The sequence below is a fragment of the Balaenoptera physalus genome (genome assembly GCF_965194825.1).
Source record: "Balaenoptera physalus genome assembly, chromosome: 4".
In the NCBI taxonomy this organism is placed as follows: domain Eukaryota; kingdom Metazoa; phylum Chordata; class Mammalia; order Artiodactyla; family Balaenopteridae; genus Balaenoptera; species Balaenoptera physalus.
In genome coordinates, this window is record NC_138891.1 from 90,103,178 (window position 1) to 90,129,529 (window position 26,352).

At 41.7% G+C, this 26,352-nt stretch overlaps 1 protein-coding gene and 1 pseudogene across 3 annotated transcripts in view; one reads left to right on the forward strand and one right to left on the reverse strand.

Moving 5' to 3' along the window:
* The window catches only part of LOC309659578 (small nuclear ribonucleoprotein G pseudogene), a 69,029-nt pseudogene extending 64,798 nt beyond the window's left edge, over nt 1-4,231 (reverse strand). The window contains exons 1-2 of the transcript in view: nt 4,185-4,231; nt 3,999-4,080 (exon numbers count right to left, since the gene is read on the reverse strand). The product of the transcript in view is annotated as a small nuclear ribonucleoprotein G pseudogene (transcript). The remainder of the gene's footprint in view (nt 1-3,998; nt 4,081-4,184) is intronic.
* Nucleotides 1-26,352, forward strand: part of MORC1 (MORC family CW-type zinc finger 1) — a 363,536-nt gene that overhangs the window by 70,055 nt on the left and 267,129 nt on the right. The window lies entirely within an intron of this gene.

The window sequence follows — 26,352 nt, forward strand, 5'->3', positions numbered from 1 at the left end:
TGCCAGCTTGTTCAAAGCTCAGCCGACTGCAGATACCCACATGGAGTGAGGCTGCTTCTGGTGGCTCCGTTCCTTCAACCCCAGACACGAGTGTCTGGTGGAGCGTAGTGCTGAAGGGCAGTGTCTTTGTCGCACTTCCTCACACTTTGCTCTGTGGATGAAGTAAGGTCTCTCACTTCAGTTTCGCCCTTGTCAGAAGGATTACCAAGTTTATTCCATCTTGGATTGTATGTTTCCTAGCTACTAATGGATGATTTTTATGGTTTAATATTTTTTTAAATTAATTAATTAATTAATTAATTTATTTTTGGCTGTGTTGGGTCTTCGTTTCTGTGCGAGGGCTTTCTCTAGTTGCAGCGAGCGGGGACCACTCTTCATCGCGGTGCGTGGGCCTCTCACTATCGCGGCCTCTCTTGTTGCGGAGCACGGGCTCCAGACGCGCAGGCTCAGTAGCTGTGGCTCGCGGGCCTAGTTGCTCCGTGGCATGTGGGATTCTCCCAGACCAGGGCTCGAACCCATGTCCCCCGCACCGGCAGGCAGACTCTCAACCACTGCGCCACCAGGGAAGCCCTGGTTTAATATTTGACCACTAATTCACTAGACGCTAGTGAGAAGCTTTAAAAAATGTCTTAGAAGACAATTTTTGTTCAATATGATAGGTCATTTGGAATAATATCCACCATTTAAAGAGGGGCTGAAATTAACAGTCTAAATGCCATGCTGCATTTAGTGTTGATTGAATTCTAACAAATCAAATAGATCTACTAAAGCCTAATACAAAATTCCATGGGCACTAGAATATTAATTCTGAGAAACGCTGGGTCAGAATGCATCAGAAGCTGTTAAATGTCTTATTGAATTTTGTCAACTTGCCTACCCTCCTTAATATGCCATCTTCAAGTTTTATTTTGGTATATTGAGATGCATGTAAAATTGCTGAGAGATGTCAAGTAGGTAGTTGGATATACAACCGTGGGGGCTCAGAGTGTGAAACAGATACATAAATTTGGGAGTTGTCAGCATAGATGGTTTTAAAAGCTACATAATTAGATGAGATCATCTGAAGAAAACGTGGGGTGAAAACTGATCCAGGTGAATTTCTAACATTTAGATGAGGAGCAGGCAAAAGAGACTGAAATAGAGTGGCCACACTGGAAGATGATGTCAGGGAAACTAAGAGGAGAGCAATTCAAGAATGAGACAGTAGGACTTCCTGGTGGCACAGTGGTTAAGAATCCGCCTGCCAATGCAGGGGACACGGGTTCGAGCCCTGGTCCGGGAAGATCCCGCATGCTGCGGAGCACCTAAGCCTGTGTGCCACAGCTACTGAGCCTGCACTCTAGAGCCCGCGAGCCACAACTGTTGAGCCCATGTGACACAACTACTGAAGCCCGCACGCCTAGAGCCCGTGCTCCACAGCAAGAGAAGCCACCTCAGTGAGAAGCCCGTGCACTGCAACGAAGAGTAGCCCCCGCTCGCTGCAACTAGAGAAAGCCCATGCACAGCAACGAAGACCCAACACAGCCAAAAAATAAAATAAATAAATTTATTAAAAAAAAAAAGAATGAGACAGTATACAGTGGGGTCAGTGCTTCTACGTGGTCAAGTAAGATGATGTCAGAGGAGTGGATGTTTTTGGTAATCTTAGCATGAAGAACTTTCAGGTTATTGTTGAGACTGAAGTACATTGAGAAGGTAATGGAAGGTGAAGAAGTAGAAATGACGTGTGTAGAGAGTTTTTGTAATATTTTACTGTAAGGGAGAAAAGAGAATTGGTACAGTAACTGGAGGGAATTGTAAGGTCAGGAGATGTTTTATTTCATTTTGCTTTTGTTACCAACCTTCCCTAGTCGGTCCCCAACAAGGGTCCTTCTGTGCAGTGTCGTTTGAGCCAATAGAACGAGACCAAGTTCTGTTCAGAAGCAAAGGAAAGCTTTATTCTTGGATCAGATAATGGAGAGGTGCGAACTAGTGCTTTTCCCGACAGGCCGTGGGCGGGGCTGCTCTATAGGGATCTCCTCATCAGGGAGGGAACGGGCGGAGTTCTCCCGGGGCTGGCACAGCTGTGCTGCTCATGCTCCAGATTGCAGTGCCAGGCACAGCATCTCCACACGCAACCCGCTGCTGAGGAACTGTGGTCCAAAGTGCTGGGCGCAAGGTCTCTGCAAGCGGCCCCCTATGAGCAAGTGAAACTAGACGAAGCGCAAAGGAAAAAAAAAAACTTAGACTTTATTTTACTACCCAGATTCTATTTTTATTTCCCGGGAGTTGTTAATGAGCATTGCCAGTTAAAGATCCCTCCTCTGTCTTTTGACCTGCTCCTCACTCTTGAGGGGTGCTGAGGGGCGAAGGTCCATGTTCTGTAACTTCTTCCTGCTGATTTTGGGTGTCAGTCACCATAACCCTGGTTAGAGGAGCAGAACTTCTCCCCAGCTGCCTGTAGGTATGTTTGATTGTCACCAGGCCTTAACACTAACTGTTCATACCCCTGAGCACCACCATTTGTCTAACCTTTTGGAGACAAAGGACACCAGACAATTTAAGATACATGGCTCAAATATTGACAAGAGAATAATGGTCACATGACAAATTTTTTTCCTAAAAATGCAGGTATCTAGGTCTTTTGCTTATAGGCAAAAGTGTGCCCTGATGTTGAGGCTCACTGCCTTGGCCTGAATATCCCTGGTCACACTTTTGTTGTTTTTCAGAAGAGAAGCTTCAGGGCAGAGAGTGGTTCACGCGAGTAGTCAAGGGGTTCCATCACCCCAGGTTGTCTCTCAGAGGTTGGGGCTCAGGAGCCCTCTTCACTTGAGTGTGATATACCCACAGAATGATCCCTGCAACTTCAGGGCAGAATGGGTGGTTAGGATCACCAAGTGAGGTCATTCCACTTAGGAGTGAGTTGGTTTTGTTGGCTGCCAGTTTTCCAGGTTTTTAGGTTCACCCAGTCTCCTGGCTGGAAGGGGTGCAGGGCCAGGTCAGTGGGTGCAGGCAGCACCTGGTTACCATATTCCATAGGGGCTATCATGGTTTCTCCTACCTGGAGGGCATACTTGAGTTGTTCCATTTCAAGGGGGCTAAAGTGTCCCTTCTCTTGGGTTTGGGAATGGGTCTACCATACATGAGTTCAAATGCACTTAACTTTAACTTACTCCTTGGAGCTAACTGCATGTGGAGCAGGGCAATCAGAAGCAACTTAATCTGATTTTCTTGAGTTTCCTGACATAGTTTGGCTAAGGCCCTTTTCAAGGTCTGATTGGACCTCTCTACTTTCCCCAGTGAATAGGGTCTCCGGGCTGAGTGCAAGGTCCATTTTATGCCCAGGGCACTTGTTATCCCCTTTGTCACTTGAGACACAAATGCTGGACCGCTATCATTTTGTAGGGATCCTGGGAGCCCAAACCTGAGGATTATTTCTTTTAGTAATGCCTTAGTCACTTCAGCTGAATGAGGAATGAGAAAAGGGGACTCGCCCTTGGGGTATTAGCTCAAAAACTGGGACTAGTGGGGAATGCTTCTATCTGACCAGAAAATGTGTCTACTTTTACCAAGAGATATACCTGAAATTGCCTGGTACTCTGGGTATGACAGTGAAATCAATATGCCAATGTCCAGGATATGTCCCTCTGGTCTGAATGGGCCTTATCTGGGGGCCTCTGGGAGATCTGGTATTGGGGTTGTTCATTGTATAGCTGGGACATATCTCAACAATTCAACTGATTATACTTTTCATGTCAGGAGTTACCATGACCTTAACTAACCAATTATATAGGGCTTCCCCCCCACAGTGAGTTCCTTGATGACCCTTTCCGATGGCTTGACAAGCTGCAGTTGGGGAAAAGAAGTATTGCCCATGTTCATCAACTAGCCACTCATGGCCTCCTAGTTCTCTACTGAAGCCCTGTTTTTGGGCTTTGTCTAACTCTTCCTTACTGTAGATTGGGTAATAATTGGATGGATCTGGCCTTCAAGGTATGAGGGGGTAATTGCCAAGTTACTGGTTCTAGGGCCGCCCTTTTGGCAGTTGCATCTGCCTTGTTGTTTTCCTTTATTACCTCTGCATTCCCGTTTTGGTGACACCTACAATGAATCAATGACACCTTTTTTTGCAAGCTGTGCTGCTTCTAAGAGCTTCAATATGCCTAAGCCATATTTCAACTGTTTATTCTCTGCAGTAGGCATACCTGTTTCCTTCCAAATAGCCCATGTGCACGTAGGATGGCATACGCATACTGGGAATCTGTATAAACATTTAAGATCTTCCCTGTCCCGAGCTCTAAGGCTCAGGTGAGGACTGTCAGTTCCACCTTTGGGTCAGAAGTCCCTGGGGATAGGTTTTGTGCTTCTTTGACTTGGGTCTGGGAGGTCACTGCATATCCTGCCAGCCTTTTCCCCTCTTTCATAAAACTGCTCCTGTCTGTGAACCATTCCTCATTGGCATTTGGGAGAGGTTCACTTCCTAGGTTGGGATGACTGGAATAGATCACGTCTATGGTTTCTATACAATCATGCTCTGGGGCCCTGTTTCTGTGGGTAGCAGTGTGGCAGGATCTAGTGTGTGATAGGTTTTTATGGTAGCGACTGGGTTGTCTAAAAGCATAAGGTGAATTTGAATCGACTTTCCAGGGGATAAGCCATTCTGTTCCCTTAGAACTTACTATAGTCTGAACCTGGTGTGGCGTCCATATAGTGACTGGTGACCAAACACTAACTTTCAGCCACCTTTAGCAGGGTTGTGGTAGCTCCTACTGCCCGTAGGCAAGGAGGCCATGCCTTAGCAGTTTGATCTAATTGTTTAGAGAAATAAGCAACCACTGGAGTAAGGGGTCCTAGTTTTTGAGCTGATGTGCCAAAGGTAGTTCCCCTTCTCTCATGAATGTAAAGATCGAAGGGTTTAGCTAAATCTGAGAGGGCTAGGGCCGGGGCCTGAAGTAATTGCTTTTTCAACTGTTGAAAGGCCTCTTCATATTCTGAATTCCATTCAAAAGGATCATTATCCTTTCCTTTCAACTTTATGTATAGAAGTCTAGTTATTAGACCGTAGTTAGGGATCCAGATGGGCAAAATCTGGCCATCCCCGAACGCTGTTTTCTAGTTTTAGGAGGGGTGAGGCAGCAAATGGCTTCTTTTCCCTCCTGGGGTAGGCTTCTCTGGCCTTCTATAAAAATGAAGACTAGGGACTTCCCTGGTGGTCCAGTGGGTAAGACTCCACGCTCCCAATCCAGGGGGTCTCGGTTCGACCCCTGGTTGGGGAACTAGATCCCACATGCATGCTGCAACTGAGTCCACATGCTGCAACTAAGAAGTCTGCATGCCACAACAAAGATCCTGCCTGCTGCAACTAAGACCTGGCGCAGCCAAAATAAATTAATTAATTAAAAAAGAAAAAAGAATGAAGCCTAGGTAAGTCACCTGAGTTTATAATATTTGAGCCTTTTTTTTTTGGACACCTTATATCCTTTATGGGCTAGGTGGTTCAGAGTGATTACAGTATTTTTGTCAGAAACCTCCTTAGTAGGGCTGGCAATCAGAATGTTGTCTACATACTGGAGGAGTGTTCCCTCCTTCAGATGTAGATCTTTCAGGTCTTTACCTAAAGTTTCCCCAAAGATGGTGGGGAAATTTTTGAAATTTTTGTGGCTCTGGTGTCAGCTAAGAATTTGACAGTTTTCCCCACTACGTCCAATGTCAACCAGGGCTCCTTGGGGATCAGTTGGAATCCTGGCTTAGGAGCCCTCTGGCCCCATCATTCTCCATCTATTTGGACCATCTGCCTTTGAGGGTAGTGGCCAGGATCTGCCATTTCCCTTTGGGGGCAGTGAGGGCATTCTCCTTTTCAGTGTCCCTCTGGTTTACATATGGTGCAACGATTGGGTCCTAGTTTCCTTGGCTTGCTATCCCTCAGTGGGAGCTGGGCGCCACTCACCAGAGTTGAGTGTCTCCGTGGGCAGTTAGTTCAGATTCCCATGCCAACCAGTTGACATTGGAGGACAACAGCTTGCCTCTGGGCCTTTTTATTCTCTGACTTTTCTTCCTCTGTATCTGGGTTATTAAACACCCTCAACCCTCAGTAGGCAACCTTGACCAGGTGATAGGTAGGGGCATCTGGTCTGTTTCCATTTTCTGAAGTTTATGCCTAATGTTGGGGGCATTTTGGGAAATAAAATATGACCTCAGGATTGCATTCCCTTCCAATGACTCAGGGCCAGTGGTAGTAGATTTAGAGGCATTCCCTGAGGTGCTCTAGGAGTCCTGGAGTGTTTTCTGTTGGCTCCTGATTGATTTCCTTTATCTTATTCCAACTGACAGGTTTCTGTCCTCCTCCTTGGATTCCCTTTAGGATCGTATTTTTATAATGAGTCAGTCTCTGTCTTCCACCCCCTTCTCCATTGTCTTGATGGTCCCAGTTGGGTTTGGTATCTGGGATCACTTGATTCTGTGGTCTGAAAATGGCATGACTTGCATTGTTTCTGTTCTCTTTGGTTTTTCTTCCCTCGTTAGGAGTACTTTGAGGAGGTTCTTTCTGAGTGTCAACCCAGGTAGGGTCATGGGTCTGAAAGATTCCCCTACTCAGATTCAGGAACCCCTCTGGATTTTCTCACAACCCCTTACTATGACTTTTCCAGCTATACAGGTCAGAAGTGGTAAATGGGATGTGTACCTAGATGAGCCCTTCTTCTCCATCGGGACCTGCTTCAAAGGGAGTACTTTTCCTGGTGGGTGGTTAGACCCTGGATGATAATTAGTTATGTAAATACCCCAAGATTTGACCCAAATAAGATTTCTGGTTCAGGAAATTTGGCACAAAACTAATAATGGATTACTCAAAAGACCAAAATAGAAGACATCCAAATGGTGTGGATTCTGATATAACTGGAGGTCCCCCTTGAATTTTTTTTTGAATTTTATTTTTTTATACAACAGGTTCTTATTAGTTATCTATGTTATACATATTACTGTATATATGTCAATCTCAGTCTCCCAATTCATCCCACCACCACCACCACCACCGCCCCCTTTCCCCCCTTGGTGTACATACGTATGTTCTCTATATCTGTGTCTCTATTTCTGCCTTGCAAACTGGTTCGTCTGCACCATTTGTCTAGATTCCACATATATGCGTTAATATACAATATTTGTTTTACTCTTTCTGACTTACTTCATTCTGTCTGACAGTCTCTAGGTCCATTCACGTCTGTACAAATGACCCAATGTCGTTCCTTTTTATGGCTGAGTAATATTCTATTGTATATATGTACCACACCTTTTTTATCCATTCATCTGTCGATGGGCATTTAGGTTGCTTCCATGACCTGGCTATTGTAAATAGTGCTACAATGAACATTGGGGTGCATGTGTCTTTTTGAATTATGGTTTTCTCTGGGTATATGCCCAGTAGTGGGATTGCTGGGTCGTATGGTAATTCTAATTTTAGTTTTTTAAGGAACCTCCATACTGTTCTCCATAGTGGTTGTATCAATTTACATTACCACCAACAGTGCAAAAGGGTTCCCTTTTCTCCACACCCTCTCCAGCATTTGTTGTTTGTGGATTTTCTGATGATGGCCATTCTAACTGATGTGAGGTGATACCTCATTGTAGTTTTGATTTGCATTTCTCTAATAATTAGTGATGCTGAGCAGCTTTTCTTGTGCCTTTTGGCCATCTGTACATCTTCTTTGGAGAAATGTCTATTTAGGTCTTCTGCCCATTTTTTGACGGGATTGTTTGTTTTTTTAATATTGAGCTGCATGAGCTGTTTATGTATTTTAGAGATTAATCCTTTGTCCATTGATTCGTTTGCAAATATTTTCTCCCATTCTGAGGGTTGTCTTTTCATCTTGTTTATAGTTTCCTTTGCAGTGCAAAAGCCTTTAAGTTTCATTAGGTCCCATTTGTTTAATTTTGTTTTTATTTCCACTACTCTAGGAGGTGGGTCAAAAAAGATCTTGCTGTGATTTATGTCAAAGCATGTTCTTCCTATGTTTTCCTTTAAGAGTTTTATTGTGTCTGGTCTTACATTTAGGTCTTTAATCGATTTTGAGTTTATTTTTGTGTATTGTGTTAGGGAATGTTCTAATTTCATTCTTTTACATGTGGCTGTCCAGTTTTCCCAGCACCCCTTACTGAAGAGACTGTCTTTTCTCCATGGCATACCCTTGCCTCCTTTGTCATAGATTAGTTGACCGTAGGTGCGTGGGTTTCTTTCTGGGTTTTCTACCCTGTTCCATTGATTTATATTTCTGTTTCTGTGCCAGTACCATATTGTCTTGATCACTGTAGCTTTGTAGTATAGTCTGAAGTCAGGGAGTCTGATTCCTCCAGCTCCCTTTTTCCCTCAAGATTGCTTTGGCTATTCAGAGTCTTTTGTGTCTCCATAGAAATTTTAAGACTTTTTGTTCTAGTTCTGTGAAAAATGCCATTGGTAGTTTGATAGGGATTGCATTGAATCTGTAGATTGCTTTGGGTAGTATAGTCATTTTCACACTGTTGATTCTTCCAATCTAAGAACATGGTATATCTCTCCATCTGTTTGTGTCATCTTTGATTTCTTAAATCAGTGTCTTGTAGTTTTCTGAGTACAGGTCTTTTACCTCCTTAGGTAGGTTTATTCCTAGGTATTTTATTTTTTTAGTTACAATGGTGAATGGGATTGTTTCCTTAATTTCTCTTTCTGATCTTTCATTGTTAGTGTATAGGAATGCAAGAGATTTCTGTGCATTAATTTTGTATCCTGCGACTTTACCAAATTCATTGATTAACTCTAGTAGTTTTCTGGTGGCATTTTTAGGATTCTCTGTATATAGTATGTCATCTGCAAACAGTGACAGTTTTACTTCTTCATTTCCAATTTGTATTCCTTTTATTTCTTTTTCTTCTCTGATTTCCATGGTAGGACTTCCAAAACTATGTTGAATAATAGTGGTTAGAGTGGACATCCTTGTCTTGTTCCTGATCTTAGAGGAAATGTTTTCAGTTTTTCACCATTGAGAATGATGTTTGCTGTGGGTTTGTCATGTATGGCCCTTATTATGTTGAAGTAGCTTCCCCCTGTGCCCACTTTTGGAGAGTTTTTATCATAAATCTGTGTTCAATTTTGTCAAAAGCTTTTTCTGCATCTACTGAGATGATCCTATGGTTTTTATTCTTCAATTTGTTAATATGGTGTATCACATTGACTGATTTGCATATATTGAAGAATCCTTGCATCCCTGGGATAAATCCCACTTGATCATGGTGTATGATCCTTTTAATGTGTTGTTGGATTCTCTTTGCTAGGATTTTGTTGAGGATTTTTGCGTCTATATTCACAGTGATATTGGTCTGTAGTTTTCTTTTTTTGTGGTGTCTTTGTCTGGTTTTGGTATCAGGGTGATGGTGGCTTCATAGAATGAGTTTGTGAGTGTTCCTTCCTCTGCAGTTTTTTGGAAGAGTTTGAGAAGGATGGGTGTTAACTCTTTAAATGTTTGATAAAATTCACCTGTGAAGCCATCTGGTCCTGGACTTTTGTTTGTTGGAAGATTTTTAATCATAGTTTCAATTTCAGTGCTTGTGATTTGTCTGTTCATATTTTCTGATTCTTCCTGGTTCAGTCTTGGAAGGTTATACCTTTCTAAGAATTTGTCCATTTCTTCCAGGTTGTCCATTTTATTGGCATAGAGTTGCTTCTACTAGTCTTTTATGATGCTTTGTATTTCTGTGGTGTCCATTGTAACTTCTCCTTTTTCAATTCTAATTTCATTGATTTGAGTCCTCGCCCTCTTCTTCTTGATGAGTCTGGCTAAAGGTTTATCAATTTTGTTTCTCTTTGCAAAGAACCAGCTTTTAGTTTTATTGATCTTTGCTATTGTTTTCTTTGTTTCTATTTCATTTATTTCTGCTCTGATCTTTATGATGTCTTTCCTTTTACAAACTTTGGGTTTTGTTTGTTCTTTCTCTAGTTCCTTTAGGTGTAAGGTTAGGTTGTTTATTTGAGATGTTTCTTGTTTCTTGAGGTAGGATTGTATTGCTATAAACTTCTTTCTTAGAACTGCTTTTGCTGCATCCCATAGGTTTTGGATCATCGTGTTTTTGTTGTCATTTGTCTCTAGGTATTTTTTGATTTCCTCTTTGATGTCTTCAGAGATCTCTTGGTTATTTAGTACTGTATTGGTTAGCCTCCATGTGTTTGTGTTTTTTACGTTTTTTTCCCCCTGTAATTGATTTCTAATCTCATAGCGGTGTGGTCAGAATAGATGCTTGATACAATTTCAGTTTTCTTAAATTTACCGAGAGTTGATTTGTGACCCAAGATGTGATCTATCCTGGAGAATGTTCCTTATGCACGTGAGAAGAAAGTGTAATCTGCTGTTTTTGAATGGACTGTCCTATAAATATCAATTATGTCTGTCTGGTCTATTGTGTCATTTAAAGCTTGTGTTTTCTCATTTATTTTCTGTTTGGATGATCTGTCCATTGGTGTAAGTGAGGTGTTAAAGTCCCCCACTATTATTGTGTTACTATCGATTTCCTCTTTTATAGCTGTTAGCATTCGCCTTATGTGTGAGGTGCTCTTATGTTGGGTGCATATGTATTTATAATTGTTATGTCTTCTTCTTAGATTGATCCCTTGATCATTATGTAGTGTCCTTCCTTGTCTCTTATAACATTCTTTATTTTAAAGTCTATTTTATCTGATAAGAGTATTGCTACTCCAGATTTCTTTGGATTTCCATTTGCATAGAATATCTTTTTCCATCCCCTTACCTTCAGTCTGTATGTGTCCCTAGGTCTGAATTGGGTCTCTTGTAGACAGTGTATATATGGGTCTTGTTTTTGTATCCATTCAGCGAGCCTGTGTCTTTTGCTTGGAGCATTAATCCATTCACATTTAAAGTAATTATCGATATGTATGTTCCTATGACCATTTTCTTAATTGTTTTGGGTTTGTTTTTGTCGGTCCTTTTCTTCTCTTGTGTTTCCCACTTAGAGAAGTTCCTTTATCATTTGTTGTAGAGCTGGTTTGGTGGTGATGAATTCTCTTAGCTTTTGCTTGTCTGTAAAGCTTTTGATTTCTCCATCAAATCTGAATGAGATCCTTCCTGGGTAGAGTAATCTTGTTTGTAGTTGCTTCCCTTTCATCACTTTATATATATTGTACCACTCCTTTCTGGCTTGTAGAATTCCTGCTGAGAACTCAGCTGTTAACCTTATGGGAGTTCCCTTGTATGTTATTTGTTGTTTTCCCTTGTTGCTTTTCTTTGTCTTTAATTTTTGTCAGTTTGAGTACTCTGTTTCTTGGTGTGTTTCTCCTTGGGTTTACCCTGCCTGGGACTCTCTGTGCTTCCTGGATGTGTGTAGGTATTACCTTTCCCATGTTAGGGAAGTTTTCGACTATAATCTCTTCAAATATTTTCTCTGGTCCTTTCTCTCTCTCTTCTCCTTCTGGGACCCCTATAATGCGAATGTTGTTGTATTTAATATTGTCCCAGAGGTCTCTTAGGCTGTCTTCATTTCTTTTTATTCTTTTTTCTTTGTTCTGTTCCACAGCAGTGAATTCCACCATTCTGTCTTCCAGGTCACTTATCCGTTCTTCTGCCTCAGTTATTCTGCTATTTATTCCTTCTAGTATATTTTTCATTTCAGTTATTGTATTGTTCATCTCTGTTTATTTGTTCTTTAATTCTTCTAAGTGTTTGTTCTTTAAATCTTCTAGGTCTTTATTAAACATTTCTTGCATCTTCTTGATCTTTGCCTCCATTCTTTTTCCAAGGTCCTAGATCATCTTCACTATAATTATTCTGAATTCTTTTTCTGGAAGGTTGCCTATCTCCACTTCATTTAGTTGTTTTTCTGGGGTTTTATCTTGTTCCTTCATGTGGTACATAGTCCTCTGCCTGTTCATTTTGTCCACCTTTCTGTGAATGTGGTTTTCATTCCACAGGCTGGAAGATTGTAGTTCTTCTTGCTTCTGCTGTCTCCTCTCTGGTGGATGAGGCTATCTAAGAGGCTGTGCAAGCTTCCTGATAGGAGGGACTGGTGGTGGGTAGAGCTTGGTTTTGCTCTGGTGGGCATAGCTCAGTCAAACTTTAATTTCCTTCTTTGCTGATGGTTGGGAGTGAGTTCCCTCCCTGTTGGTTGTTTGGCCTGAGGTGACCCAGCACTGGAGCCTACAGGGTCTTTGGTGCAGCTAATGGCGGACTCTGGGAGGGCTCATGCCAAGGAGTACTTCCCAGAACTTCTGCTGCCAGTGTCCTTGTCCCCGTGGTGAGCCATAGCCGCCCCTGCCTCTGCAGGAGACCCTCCAACACTAACATTTAGGTCTGATTCTGTCTCCTGTGGGGTCACTGCTCCTTCCCCCTAGGTCCTGATGTGCACATTACTTTGTGTGTGCCCTCCAAGAGTGGAGTCTCTGTTTTCCCCAGTCCTATCAAAATCCTGCAATCAAATCCCGCTAGCCTTCAAAGACTGAATCTCTGGGAATTTCTCCTCTAGTTGCCAGACCCCCAGGTTGGGAAGCCTGATGTGGGGCTCAGGACCTTCACTGCAGTGGGTGGACTTCTGTGGTATAATCGTTCTCCAGTTTGTGAGTCACCCACCTAGCGGTTATGGGATTTGACTTTATTGTGATTGTGCCCCTCCTACCATCTCATTGCGGCTTCTCCTTTGTCTTTGGATATGGAGTATCTTTTTTGGTGAGTTCCAGTGTCTTCTTGTCATGATTGTTCAGGAGTTAGTTGTGATTCTGGTGCTCTCTCAAGAGGGAGTGAGCGCACATCCTTCTACTCTGCCACCTTGAACCAATCTGAATGTGTCCAGGAGGATCCCTGCTCTCCACAACTGTATCCAGATTGTCTTTCCTCCATGTAAGGTGGATTATAAACATTTCTTAATTGTCTTCATTTTCCTTACAGATCTTGGGATTTGTTAGCCTCTGTAGTTGCATGAGCCATTCAGCCAATTCCTTATAATGAATCAATCTCACATAAGTCCTGTTAGCTGTTTTCCTTCACTTTTGGTCAGTAATCCTTTTCTTGGCTAGTTTGCTGATTTTTTCCATCTAAGATATGCCACAAAATTGATGGCCTCAGACCTTCAATTTCAGCCTTCCTTCTTTTGCAAGTTAGGATTGGGTTTGGGTCAACTCCTCACAAAGCTTTTTTTATTGCTACCATTTAAAGGTTAGTTCTGATCCAGGAACCTATCAATTTGAACATCAATTAGATCATGTTCGAGGGGGGCGGTTTGGTACCGCCAGGTTGCGGAGCTCCCTGCAATCGGCTATGTCAGACTCCTCCCCCTTGAATTTGTATTTAGTCTTTCCTCAGTCAGAATATCCCACAGGAGTTTAGATGGGACTGCCTCTGGGCCAGAACAGGTTAGCCACATTAGTTCCTGACCAACTTGGTGCATTAGGGAGTGGCACAGCTGTCTGAGATGGTGGTCTTCTCTTTTGTCCTTTCTGCAGAAAAGGAGGAGTTTGCAGACTTCCTGCTTGGTGAGAGCTAAAAGCACGTGGGATTCCCAACAGGACACTCACCATATTGCTGGGAAGCTGGAATTCTGTGCTGGTACTGGGAGGAGAGCCCTTGGAACTTCAGTTGATAAAGAATCACCCAAGATTCACCTCACAAGCAGTGGGGGAGGAGAGGTTGCACTGTGGGTATTTCCTGTTCTTGCTAGCAGCTCACAGCTTCTTGATAATGGGGTTCCTGGTCTTGTGAGTGGCTCACAGAGCTCCCCAGCCCACTTCAGAGAAACCAGCACTGACTGAAAGAGGTCAAGCCACTGTCACATACCTACCTTGGGACCCTTTTACACTCAGGCATCTTCACTGCCTTTCCTTGAACTCAGGTTGAGCATCCTTATTCCATTTTGCCTAGCGGTCTTTAATAACTGGCCTTTTCCTGGTCTTGCCTCTTGGATCACAGGTCTGGCCACTTCCCTTTACCAAACCAAAAGTGACTGGAGTATGCGACTGTTGAACCCTGGAGGTTGGCGAGCCCAGTGAATAGGTGTAGGCAAAAAGGCCATTATCTATCCCTTTGTGTTTGCCAAAATTTTTTTACCAACCCTCCTGCAGGTGCCCAATAAGGCTACTTCTGCCTGGTGTCATTTGAGCCAATAAAACAAGACCAAGTTCAGTTCAGAAGCAAAGGAAACCTTCATTCTTTGATCAAAGAATCGAGTGGTGTGAGCTCGCACTCTAGAGTACATGCTCTCCCTGAAAGGGCGTGAGGAGCATGGCTGCTTTATAGAGTTCTTGTCTGCAGGGAGGGGAGGGAGGGAGGCAGAGTTCTGACAGATTGGGTGCAGTTTTGTTGCTCACAGCACTCCAGACTGAGGTGCCAGATGCAGCATCTCTGCAAACGGCCTGATGAGCTGAAGCATCAGTTGCAGCCATTTCGCACCAGGAACTCTGGTCTGAAGTGCCGGGTGCAGGACCTCTGCATGTGGTATCCTATGAACAAGTGAAACTAGACTAAGACAAAGAAAAAGGTTAGACTTCATTTTATTACCCAGATTCTATTTTTATTTCCTGAGAATTGTTAATAGGCTCTTATGGTGACACTTTTAAGGATGAATGATAACAGCACATCTTTGCATAAGAGGAATGATCCAGCAGGGAGGAAAGGTTGGTTGATTGTAGAAGAGAGAAGGGATAACTAAGGAGCAAAATTCTTGAGAGAAGATGAGGGACTTCCTGTTTGATGCTTAAGAGTAGGGAGAAAATATCTTAAAATGTTCATCTTTGTGCTCCCCGGCCAACATCCTTGTATGAAATCTTGCATATGTAATTTTGTATTTTTTCTCTTAAAGAGAGATCCTAAATTGCATAAGTTTGAAGCCACTAAAAACCTGAATCCAGCCCTAAGGGGGAATATTGATGCCATCCCACAGTGCAGAGGTAGTTGGTTTTGAGCCTGCCTGTCTTAAGTTCGGAGAATTATTCTTAGCTTTTGTTTGTTTATTTTTAATTTTAGACTAGAATTTCTCTCAGTGGCTATGGGGTCATTTAGCAGGTGGATAATCTAGCATTATATGCACCAATCTGGGAGGCCTGTGGAGTGTGTCATTACTTATGAGAACAAATTCCAATTTTCTATAAGGGCGAGTCCAACAGTGTCAGCACAGGCTGACCTTCATATTTAGATGACTTTTCTCCTCATATTTATTTGCTGCTGCCTCAAAAAAGAGAGTGGGCATATTGGCCAAACAGAGATAATACACCATAAAACCCTTGCTTTTCTAACTAGAGTTGCATCCATAGTGTTTCCCAAATTAAAGTTAAAATGTTTGGATTTTTAAGACATCTCAATACCTGATGAAGGGAACAAGAGACCAGGAAGAAAAAATTTTAAGACACCAGCAGTTGTTCTTCTAAGAATGAGAAATATGTTATGTTCAGAGAGACAACAAATAATAGGATAAAAATGATCCACTCACTTTCCAGAAGCATTCTAGATAGATTGCAAGTTCTGAAGTTGAACACATGTGAGCATACTAAAGAGTTATTCATGAACAGCATTATATCCAAATCCCAGAGCTTTAGGTATGGTCTAGCATGGTGGTATGAAAGGAACCTGACCAAGTATAATTCCATGGACTATGGCATTCTAAGTAATCGTGCACTAAAATCAACTAGTGTTCTGTCCCTGGAGTTTGAGCCACCTTATACTGTCTGCCAGGGAGACATTGGAGGTCATACCTGGACTTGAAGAGTAAGAATGATCAAATACCCAGGGCTAAGGAGGATCAAGAGAAAACTCTACTTCATCTGCCCTGTGTGTGAAATGGGGTGGGGTATCAATTTGAAAGGGTGCCCAAAAAGTGTTTCCAGGGCCTCTGCCAGTTTTCAAAGTTTAATGGAGAAGGTAATTGGGGGGGTAAACTACCTAGAGGCATTTATCTATTTAGATGACATAATCATTTTTGGCAGGATTCTGGAAAAACTAGAGCAAAGACTTCTTTTTCTTTTTTTAATTTATTTATTTTATTTATTTATTTTTGGCCCTGTTGGGTCTTCGCTGCTGTGCGCGGGCTTTCTCTAGCTGCGGCGAGCGGGGGCTACTCTTTGTTGCAGTGCGCGGGCTTCTCATTGCAGTGGCTTCTCTTGTTGCGAAGCACGGGCTCTAGGTGCATGGGCTTCAGTAGTTGTGGCACACGGGCTTCAGTAGTTGTGGCATGCAGGCTCAGTAGTTGTGGCTCACGGGCCCTAGAGCGCAGGCTCAGCAGTTGTGGCACACGGGCTTAGTTGCTCCGCGGCATATGGGATCTTCCTGGACCAGGGCTCGAACACGTGTCCCCTGCATTGGCAGGCGGATTCTTAACCACTGCGCCACCAGGGAAGCCCGAGCAAAGACTTCTTAAAGTTAGGAAGGGCAAGGCTTTGGATGTTCCCTGATAAGTATTAATGCTGACAAAGCTTTATTAATTATGACGGGCAAGTAAAAACACAGCATAAAGTTCACTATTCCTGAAAAAAATATCTGGTAGCCCCAATAACATCAAATTAAAAACTTTCTTTGAGGTTAGTGATGACCAGAGGCCACTGAAGAGTATTGCCTAATTGCTAAACCATTAACAATTTGACAGATTACCCCCTCAAGGAAGGCCACAGAGCACACAGCATGTGGCCATATGGCCATGTTTCTGCTCCGACTTTTCAGGGATTACTGGTTGAAAGCCTGTGACCAGGCAGTCGTGGAAACCCATTCTGGCTACTTACCTGGAGACTATTCAAAGCAGGAAGCCTCTGAAATCAGTGTGCATGGATTTTTCTGACCCTGGACTTGGTGCTTGTAATCTGATCCAGTTCGTTTTACAGGCTATCTTACTTGGCAGCAGATATTATAAACATGAGTGTTTAAAGTACAAGAGATTTCAACTTCTGTTCTTAAAAACTAACTCATTTATTTTCCAGCCTCTAGACAAGGTGAGATCTAGAATGCTTGTTTGGAAAGAAAGAGGAAGGACAAATTTACTTCAGGTAGGGAAGGAAGGAAGGAAGGAAAGGAGGAAGGAAGGAAGATGAGATACAAAACATAGATAGTTATATAGAGATATATCTCTCTCTCTATATATATATATATTCCAATTTTTCCTAAATCGGTTTTTACAGTATGGCTTTATTTTCTGATTTCAAGAAGTGTGACTTCCCCAAAAGTCAGTTTCACAAACATAAATTAATAATTCTCAAGCCAAATGAAAATGACTTTTTAAAAAATAAATAAATTTATTTATTTATTATTTATTTTTGGCTGCATCGGGTCTTTGTTGCTGCGCGCGGGCTTTCTCTAGTTGCGGTGAGTGGGGCCTACTCTTTGTTGCAGTGTGCGGGCTTCTCATTGCAGTGGCTTCTCTTGTTGCGGAGCACGGGCTCTAGGCACACGGGCTTCATTAGTTGTGGCACGCGGGCTCAGTAGTTGTGGCGCATGGGCTTAGTTGCCCCAGGGCATGTGGGATCTTCCCGGGCGAGGGCTCGAACCTGTGTCCTCTGCATTGGCAGGCAGATTCTTAACCACTGCGCCACCAGGGAAGTCCCGAAAATGACTTCTGATTATCTATAGTCCCATTCATCTCTGATAGTGCCAATAATCAGAAGGTACAGAATGAAAGTAGGCTCAGATTCTCCAGGTACAGAAGATAAGGCCGAGGAAAATGCAGCATGTCAATCAAGGTCTTGTGGTAAATCAGTAATAAAGCTAGGAATAAAACGTTCATGTTCTAACTTCCAGTGATAGGGTCACTAATTTACACTATTCTGCTTCTAATGAGCACTGATTATTTTAAAGATATAAAAGTTCAGTTCTTTCACAATGCTGAGCATGCTGCAGGCTGCGTTGTATTCATGGCATCCCTGGAAACAGAAATGAAAAAGTCCGATTAGGTCATCTTGTCCACTTCCTGGAGACACAACTACCTCCATTCAACTGCAATGGCTCAGCTGATGAAAATTTCATTGTGAGTTGAGAACTGATTGCAGAACACAGCCAGCAGTAGGAATTAGGCTGAATGGGATGATGGAATGGGCTTACTAAAAAAAAAAAAAAAAGGCGGAAACCAATTGGGGAAACACTAGAGGGGTATTTCTCTTGCAGCACCACACTCTAAGTGACTGTTAGAGGTCATAATTCATCTGTGGACAAGGGTATTGGGCTTATTCTAAATAAAAATGAAAAATAGTACATCTTTCTTAGGAAGATCATTCAACAGAGCTGAATTCCTAGCAGTCCCTGAAGTCAGTTCTCTTTTGCTCTGTTCTCATAAGCTGAATTTCAAATCAGGGTAGAAACAGAAAGATCTGGTAGAAAGTGGATATTTCTTTAACACATAAGAAAATTTAGCTCCCTGATGTTTGTGCAGCTTTCCATGATACCTCATCCTCTGCTTTTGTAACCTAGCAAGCCATCAGAAAAGACACTTTACTAGTCACCTTAACAAGCCCAGGGAAACCCCTTAGGCTTCACTTCCCGTCTTTACCTCATCACAGTGCCCATTTTGTTACTTCTTTGACTTTAGCTCTTGGAGGTAAGGTAGTTAAGTGACTTGCCTAACATCATAAGACAAATAGTTAATAGGGGAGCTTGACTAGAACCTGCCTCCTGATCTATTTCTCCTACTGCATCCCTGTTCTAGCTAATGCTATGACCATCCACCAAGATGGAATCATGAACTCCATCCTCCTTATCCGTTGGGAGGGCAAGTCTTTTAATTCTACCTCAGAACTATCTTCTGAACTGGTCACATCCTTTCCATCCTTATTGCTTCTACCTTCCCCTACCCTTTTTTATCTGTCGCCTGAACTCTAGCAACAGTTTTCTAAATGATTTCCTTGCCACAGATTTCTCCCTTCTCTAATCCACCTTCATTTTATACAGCTTCCAAAGAAACAATTATGCTTATGTCCCTTTTGTATGCAAAGACATCCAAATTCCTTCAAGTGACATCCCAAATCTAATCGAACTACTTCCAGAATACCTATCTATATTTTTTTTACTTTACTCCTTATCCACTCTTGCTAACCATTATGAACATTACGTCATTTTTAAAAGCACAACATGCCCTTTTAAGTCTCTATGTCGTTAGAATTAAATTTGGACTTATGGGACAGGAAAAAAATGTTATAAGTGGCTCACACAAGAAATAAATTAGAATTCCTTTCACATAAAAGAAGTTGAGAGATAGGCAGTCCGAGGATGGTGTGGCAGCCCGACAATTATCTCAGCCCCAGACTCCTCTCTTTCTGTCTTACCATTGTCAGCACTTGCTTCCATACTTCTTAAATATGCTCAGAACCCAAGGTGGCTTCCAGAGCTCTAATGATCACATTTGAGTTCCAAACTGACATCAAGAAGAAGAAATATTCCTTCTTTTCCCTTTAAGGAAACTTCTTGGAAGTCTCACATCATATTCTTACATCTCATTGTATAGAACTTTGTCACATGGCCATGCAGAGTTACTTGAGAAGCTGCAAAATGTAGATTTTGAGCTGGGTTTGTTTCCAACCCCCCATAAATGTAAGATTTCTGATAGAAAGGCAAAGTCTAACCCACAGCTTTAAAAATCAGCTAAAATGCCTTTATTTTTCCCCTAACTTGCAGAAGTTTTTCCTCCCATGCTTATCAAACACTTATTATGTATCTCAAATATGTGAGATACATATATATATGTATGATATATATGTATATGTATGTATGTATTTTAATTTTTTTTTTTTAACTTCTGTTTCCCTTACCATATGGAAGACTTTATAGGTAGAGATGATGGCTCACTCAACATTTTATCTTGACATCTAGCACAGAGTAAGTCCTTGATAATTGTTTTTTGAATAAGTGAATGCATGCATGCATGCATTATTAAACCATGGTTTTTGAGGTCCTTGAGTGAATAGCAGTTTATGCCAATGATAAAATTTGGGCCCTATTTTTGCATTGGTGATGAAGACAGTCTGGCTAAACCTCACAGGCAGGGTCTCTGCATATGGTTGTGCTGGTTGGTCACTGCGTTAACACAACCAGAGGGATGACTGAGGTCTGAAATTCAGGCCTTGTTCCCTCCCCCCATATCATGTGCCCTGGAGAGGGGCTGCATCAGCCTGGAGGGGGTATTTTTTCTGTTTGCCCAGAGTTACTATATGGGCTTACACTGGGCTGCGCATGGTGGTGGCTAAGAGGCTTGGGAGGCCCTTACCCAGGGAGCGGTGTCTACCTGGCCATCTGTGGGCTACAGAGTTGCAAGAAAGCACAAGGAAGGAACATCACGTTGACCCTCAGAAGCAGGAGGCTGAGTATCTCATTTCACCTCTTTCTCTCTGTTCCTCTGGCCGTCACTTGAGCACCCCTTTATTTACATTTCAACTTCCAGAACACAGGTACTCCCACCACTAAAGAACTGGGGATGATAGCCTCAATGTGGAGAGCCAGAAATTTAAATCAAAGGGAAAGCATCTGAAGCCACTTGGAGTGACTGTTCTGAGGCTGCAAATGGTTCCTTGCTGAACCTACTTTAAGTCAGCAGCATGGAGGGCAGCTGGAGAACCTGGAGACTGAGAGGTAAACGCAGGGGGATGGAGAATTCCACATAGCGTGGTCATGGTCCAGCCTGCGGTCCTGGGAGAAGAAAGAACTTTCTGCATTCTCTGCGTCTGCTTCACTGGCCTTCACGATGCCACTGTGAGTCACTGATTGTTTTAGTGAGGTTGTGGAGGCTTGTGGGCTCCTGGCCCACAGAAAGCTGCTCCCTCCAGTAAGGTTGCCATATATATCCTATGAGTTGTGATGCTTGGGATTGTCTTCCCATCAGCTCCTGAAGCAGGTATTCCTGAGTTCCTCCCTGGACACTGTACATTGTAAAATGTGAGGATCAGAGTTATTTATTACTGGCACCTTCCTCTCCAGGGGGCGGATCAATTTCCTTTTCTCCAGATGGTTCTCACAGGCCAGCAAAAGAAGGGACTGCTGGCCATCTGCTTCCTGTTGCCTTTTCAAGCTGGCTAGCCACTCAGCAAGGTTGGCAAAGCCCAATGCACCAGCTGTCAGTCTAGGCTGCCCCCGCTGACCTTGCACCTTGCAACACTAGGTGTGATAGCACAGGGACCATGCTGAAATCAGTTTGACGCTCATGAGGCGGGAAAGCTTCCTCCCAAACCCAGGCCAGCCAGCTTCCCTGATGACAAACATAAAAAGATTGCCTGCCCTGGGACTTCCTCTGACAGTGGTATTCCACTGACTTGATATGGGACGAAAGGGGATGACTTTGCGTAGAAGAAAGGCAGTGTTTGTGGTCAACAGACAGGACAAATTGTAGCATAATTCTGAATCCCATATAAGTAAAATAATTCAATCATAATTTCCAATTTACCCTCCCATTTTTGTTTTCTAATTAGATGTTTATTTATTTACAATGACAAAATAAACATCTGCTCATTGCAGAACATCTGTAAAGTCCTGCTGGAGATTTAAAAAGTCACTTGTAATTCCATGAACCACAGAGATAACTTACTATTTATTTTGTTGTTTAACCATTGTCTTTTTTTCTTCTTAGCATATTTAAACTCACATTCTATATACAGTTTTTCTGTTTTGGTTTTGTGCCTTAACGCTAAATATAAACATTTTTAACAAATAAAAATAATAAATCTTTATGAAAATATTTTTGATGACTAGTATTATAATGCATGGTAATGTCTTAATTCACTTAACCACTCCCTAATTGCTGAACATTAAGATTTTCCCAACTTTTTACTATTTTAAATAATTCTATAATGAACATCTTTGTGCATAAAACTTACTTTTGTGTTTTAGATTATTTCTTAAGGATCATTTCCTTGAGATAGAATGACTGTGCCAGTTTTAAGGAAAATTTACTATACAGCCAAATTGCTTTAAAAAAAAATGTGTATATATATATATATATATATATATATATATATATATATAGTGCTGGTTTCACAGTTTCTTCAACAATAGATATTTTCTTCCTTTTTGAAATTTCATCTGATTTGGTGCATGTTCCCATCTCAAAACCATAAGTCTTAGTAGGTAGGTATGGATAGAGGCACTAAACCTGTTACACTGCATCAGACCTTCATTATGCCAAGTTCCATGCAATGGATCTAGGATTATAACCTGCACACTGATTCAGAAGTAGGGATGTGTCATGAATCACTGTGCTTGAAAGGGATCCGCTGTGCTCAGAGCCCCAGAGTGATGCTCCTCTTTGAACATTGCTTTCTCAGTGGCTCACCTCCATTAGCTGACTCTGTGGCAGTCACTGATAGCCCTGGGTCTGTAATGGCTCTTTCCCAAGGCCAGGTGGCCTCACCTACAGGGAACAGCAAGAGTGCTCTGCAGAGCGGTGAGGCTCTCAGCGCCAAGTTGGGCGTGATGGTTGGCTCTCAGAACAGAGGTTCAGCAGGAGAGCTGGAGTCCTGCTAGGAAGCCAGGCTGCTTCAGAGGCACTGGGGTGAGAGGCCAGCACACCTGGCCTTCTCTGGACTTAAGTCCATGGTCTGAAGTGCCCAATGGGTGGTGATGTATAACTGTGTTATACCATCTATCATAGCCCCAGTTGTTTCTTTAGTTCTATATTTGCTGAGCCTTTTAAGTCTCTCAGTAATTAGTACAGCTTTTCCACCACTGGCCCTGTTGAAATTTGTGCCTTCTCTCAGATAAACCAAATCTTGCCTATCTTCCCAGGGACCACTAATTCCATCCCTCTAGTAATATATTCTACTAATTCTGGACTACATTTGTCTTTCCCTTTTCTATATTTCCATAGTTTTAAATTGGATACCAAACATTTTGGTATTTAATCAACTATAATTTTGTATTTTTTCCTAACTTGTCCATATTGTCTCGTCTTGTGGCCTCAACAATATCACAGTTTTTAGAAGAGAAATTCAAGTCTTTGTTTTATATCTCTAGTCTATACATTTCCATTGGGCTCCAGACTCATATGGCAAACTGTCTACTTGATATCACTCCATGGACATCACACAATGCATCATACTCAAAGTTGGACTTATTCCAGCATTCCCTAGACTGACATCTTTATTACCTCCCTACCGCTCACCCAATCACCAAGCCAAACTTTATATAAATAAAAAATAAAATTTGTATATCTCAAATCTGTCCACTTCTGTCCACCCCCACTGCAAATCTAACTGGTCACCTCACGTATATCCTGGAACTCATTCAATCCTTCTTCTATACTAAAACCCTAAAACCAAACTGATCTTTGCAAAACCTAAATTTGATCATGTCATGCCCCACACTCCTACACAGCCTATTGTAAACTTGTTAATGGATTTCCTTTTTTTTTTTTTTTCTGTGGCACCACGTGGCACGTGGGATCTTAGTTCCCTGACCAGGGATTGAACCCGCACCCCCTGCATTGGAAGCATGGAGTCTTAACCACTGGACCGCCAGGGAAGTCCAATAGCTTCCCTTTTTTTTTTTTTTTTAATGTGTTATTATGGTAAAAATAGATATAACATAAAATTTGCCATTTTAACCATTTTAAGTGTACAATTCTGTGAAATTAAGTACACTCATACTGTGCAGCCATCACCACTATCTGCTTCTAAAACTTTTTCAGCTTCACAAACAGAAACTCTATAACCATTAAGCAATAACTTCTCACTTTCCCTCACCACAGTGTCTACTAACATATAATCTACCTTCTTTCTCTATAAATTTTTCTATTCTAGATGTTTCATACAAATGGAATCATACAATTTTTGTCCTTTTGTATCTGGCTTTTTTCATAATATTTCCAAGATTTATCCATGTTGTATATATCAGAATTTCATTCCTTTTCATGACTGAATAATATTCCATTTTAAGCATATACCACAAATTATTGATTCATTCATCTCTTGAAGGATGCTTTGTTCATTTCCACATGTTGACTATTGTGAATAATGCTGCAGTGAACATTCACATATAACTGAGTCCCTGTTTTCAATTCTTTTGCCTCCTCTTTTATTTAATATTAAAAAATAAATATCTTAACTTGGCCTATAAGGCTCTATGTGATCTAGTCCCTCTGTTCTCATCTCCAGCACCTTCTGCTCTCCTAGCTCTACCTTTTCTTTGGAGTCCTCACACCTGTGTGGCTCCTTATTGTATCAGTTGAAGAACAATTGAGTTACTTGTACTTTTTGGCTATTGTAACACTGCTGTGAACATTTAGGCATAAGTTTTTGTGAGGACATGTATTTTCATTTTGTGGGGGTTTATGCCTAGAAATGGAATGTCTGCGTCATGGGGTAACTCAACGTTTAACTTCTTTAGGAATCCATGTTCTTTTTTTTAAATTGAACTATACTTGATGTACAATTATTATATAAGTTGCAGGTGTACAATATAGTGATTCACAATTTTTAAAAGTTATACTCCATTTACAGTTATTATAAAATACTGTCTATGTTCCGCATGTCATATAATATATTCTTTTTTTATAAAGTTCACTTTTTAAAAAAATTTTTAATTTATTTATTTTTGGCTGCGTTTGGTCTTCGTTGCTGTGCGCGGGCTTTCTCTAGTTGAGGCGAGCGGGGACTACTCTTCATTGCAGTGCACGTGCTTCTCATTGCGGTGGCTTGTCTTTGCTAACGGAGCATGGGCTCTAGGTGTGCGGGCTTCAGTAGTTGTGGCACATGGGTTCAGTAGTTGTGGCTCGCAGGCTCTAGAGTGCAGGCTCAGTAGTTATAGCGCACAGGTTTTGTTGCTCCGTGGCATATGGGATCTTCCCGGAGCAGGGCTCAAACCCTTGTCCCCTGCATTGGCAGGCGGATTCTTAACCACTGTGCCACCAGGGAAGTCAATATAATATATTCTTATAGCCTGTTTTATACATAATAGCTTGTACCTCTTAATTCCCTATCCCTATATTACCCCTCCCTTCTTCCCTCTCCCCACTGGTAACCACTAGTTTGTTCTCTACATCTGTGTGTTTGCTTCTTTTTTGTTGTATTTGCTAGTTTGTTTTATTTTTTTAGATTCCACATGTAAGTGATATCATACAGTACTTGTCTTTCTCTGTCTGACTTATTTCACTTAGCATAATGCCCTCCAAGTCCATCCAAGTTGCTGCAAATGTCAAAATTTCATTCTTTTTTTAATGGCTGAGTAGTATTCCATTGTATGTATATGTGTGTGTGATATATATCACATCTTCTTTTTTTTTTTTTAACATCTTTATTGAAGTATAATTGCCTTACAATGGTGTGTTAGCTTCTGCTTTATAACAAAGTGAATCAGTTATACATATACAATATGTTCCCATTTCTCTTCCCTCTTGCATCTCCCTCCCTCCCACCCTCCCCATCCCATCCCTCTAGGTGGTCACAAAGCACCGAGCTGATCTCCCTGTGCTATGCGGCTGCTTCCCACTAGTTATCTATTTTACATTTGGTAGTGTATATATGTCCATGACACTCTCTTACCCTGTCACATCTCACCCCACCCCCTCCCCATATCCTCAAGTCCATTCTCTAGTAGGTCTGTGTCTTTATTCCCGTCTTGCCACTAGGTTCTTCATGGCCTTTTTTTTTTTTTTTTCCCTTAGATTCCGTATATATGTGTTAGCATACTGTATTTGTTTTTCTCTTTCTGACTTACTTCACTCTGTATGACAGACTCTAACTCCATCCACCTCATTACAAATACCTCCATTTCATTTCTTTTTATGGCTGAGTAATATTCCATTGTATATATGTGCCACATCTTCTTTATCCACTCATCTGTTGATGGACACTTAGGTTGCCTCCATATCTTGGCAATTGTAAATAAAGCTGCTATGAACATTGAGGTGCATGTACCTTTTTGAATTAATGTTTTTATTTCTTTCAAATATATACCCAGAGTGGAATTGCTGAGTAGTGTGGCAGTTCTATTTTTAGCTTTTTGAGAAACCTCCATTCTGATTTCCACAGTGGCTGTACCAATTTACATTCCCACCAATAGTATACAAGGGTTCCCTTTTCTCCATATCCTCGCCAACATTTGTTATTTGTGTTCTTTTAGATGATAGCCATTCTGACAGGTGTGAGGTGATATCTCATGGTAGTTTTGATTTGCATTTCTCTGATGATTAACAATGGTGAGCATCTTTTCATATGCCTGTTGGCCACCTGCATTTCCTCTTTGGAAAAAATGTCTATTCAGTTCTTTTTTTTTTTTAAATAAATTTATTTATTTTTATTTATTTATTTTTTGGCTGCGTTGGGTCTTTGTTGCTGCACACGGGCTTTCTCTAGTTGCAGTGAGTGGGGGCTACTCTTCGTTGTGGTGTGCGGGCTTTTCATTGTGGTGGCTTCTCTTGTTGTAGAGTACAGGCTCTAGGCGTGCGGGCTTTAGTAGTTGT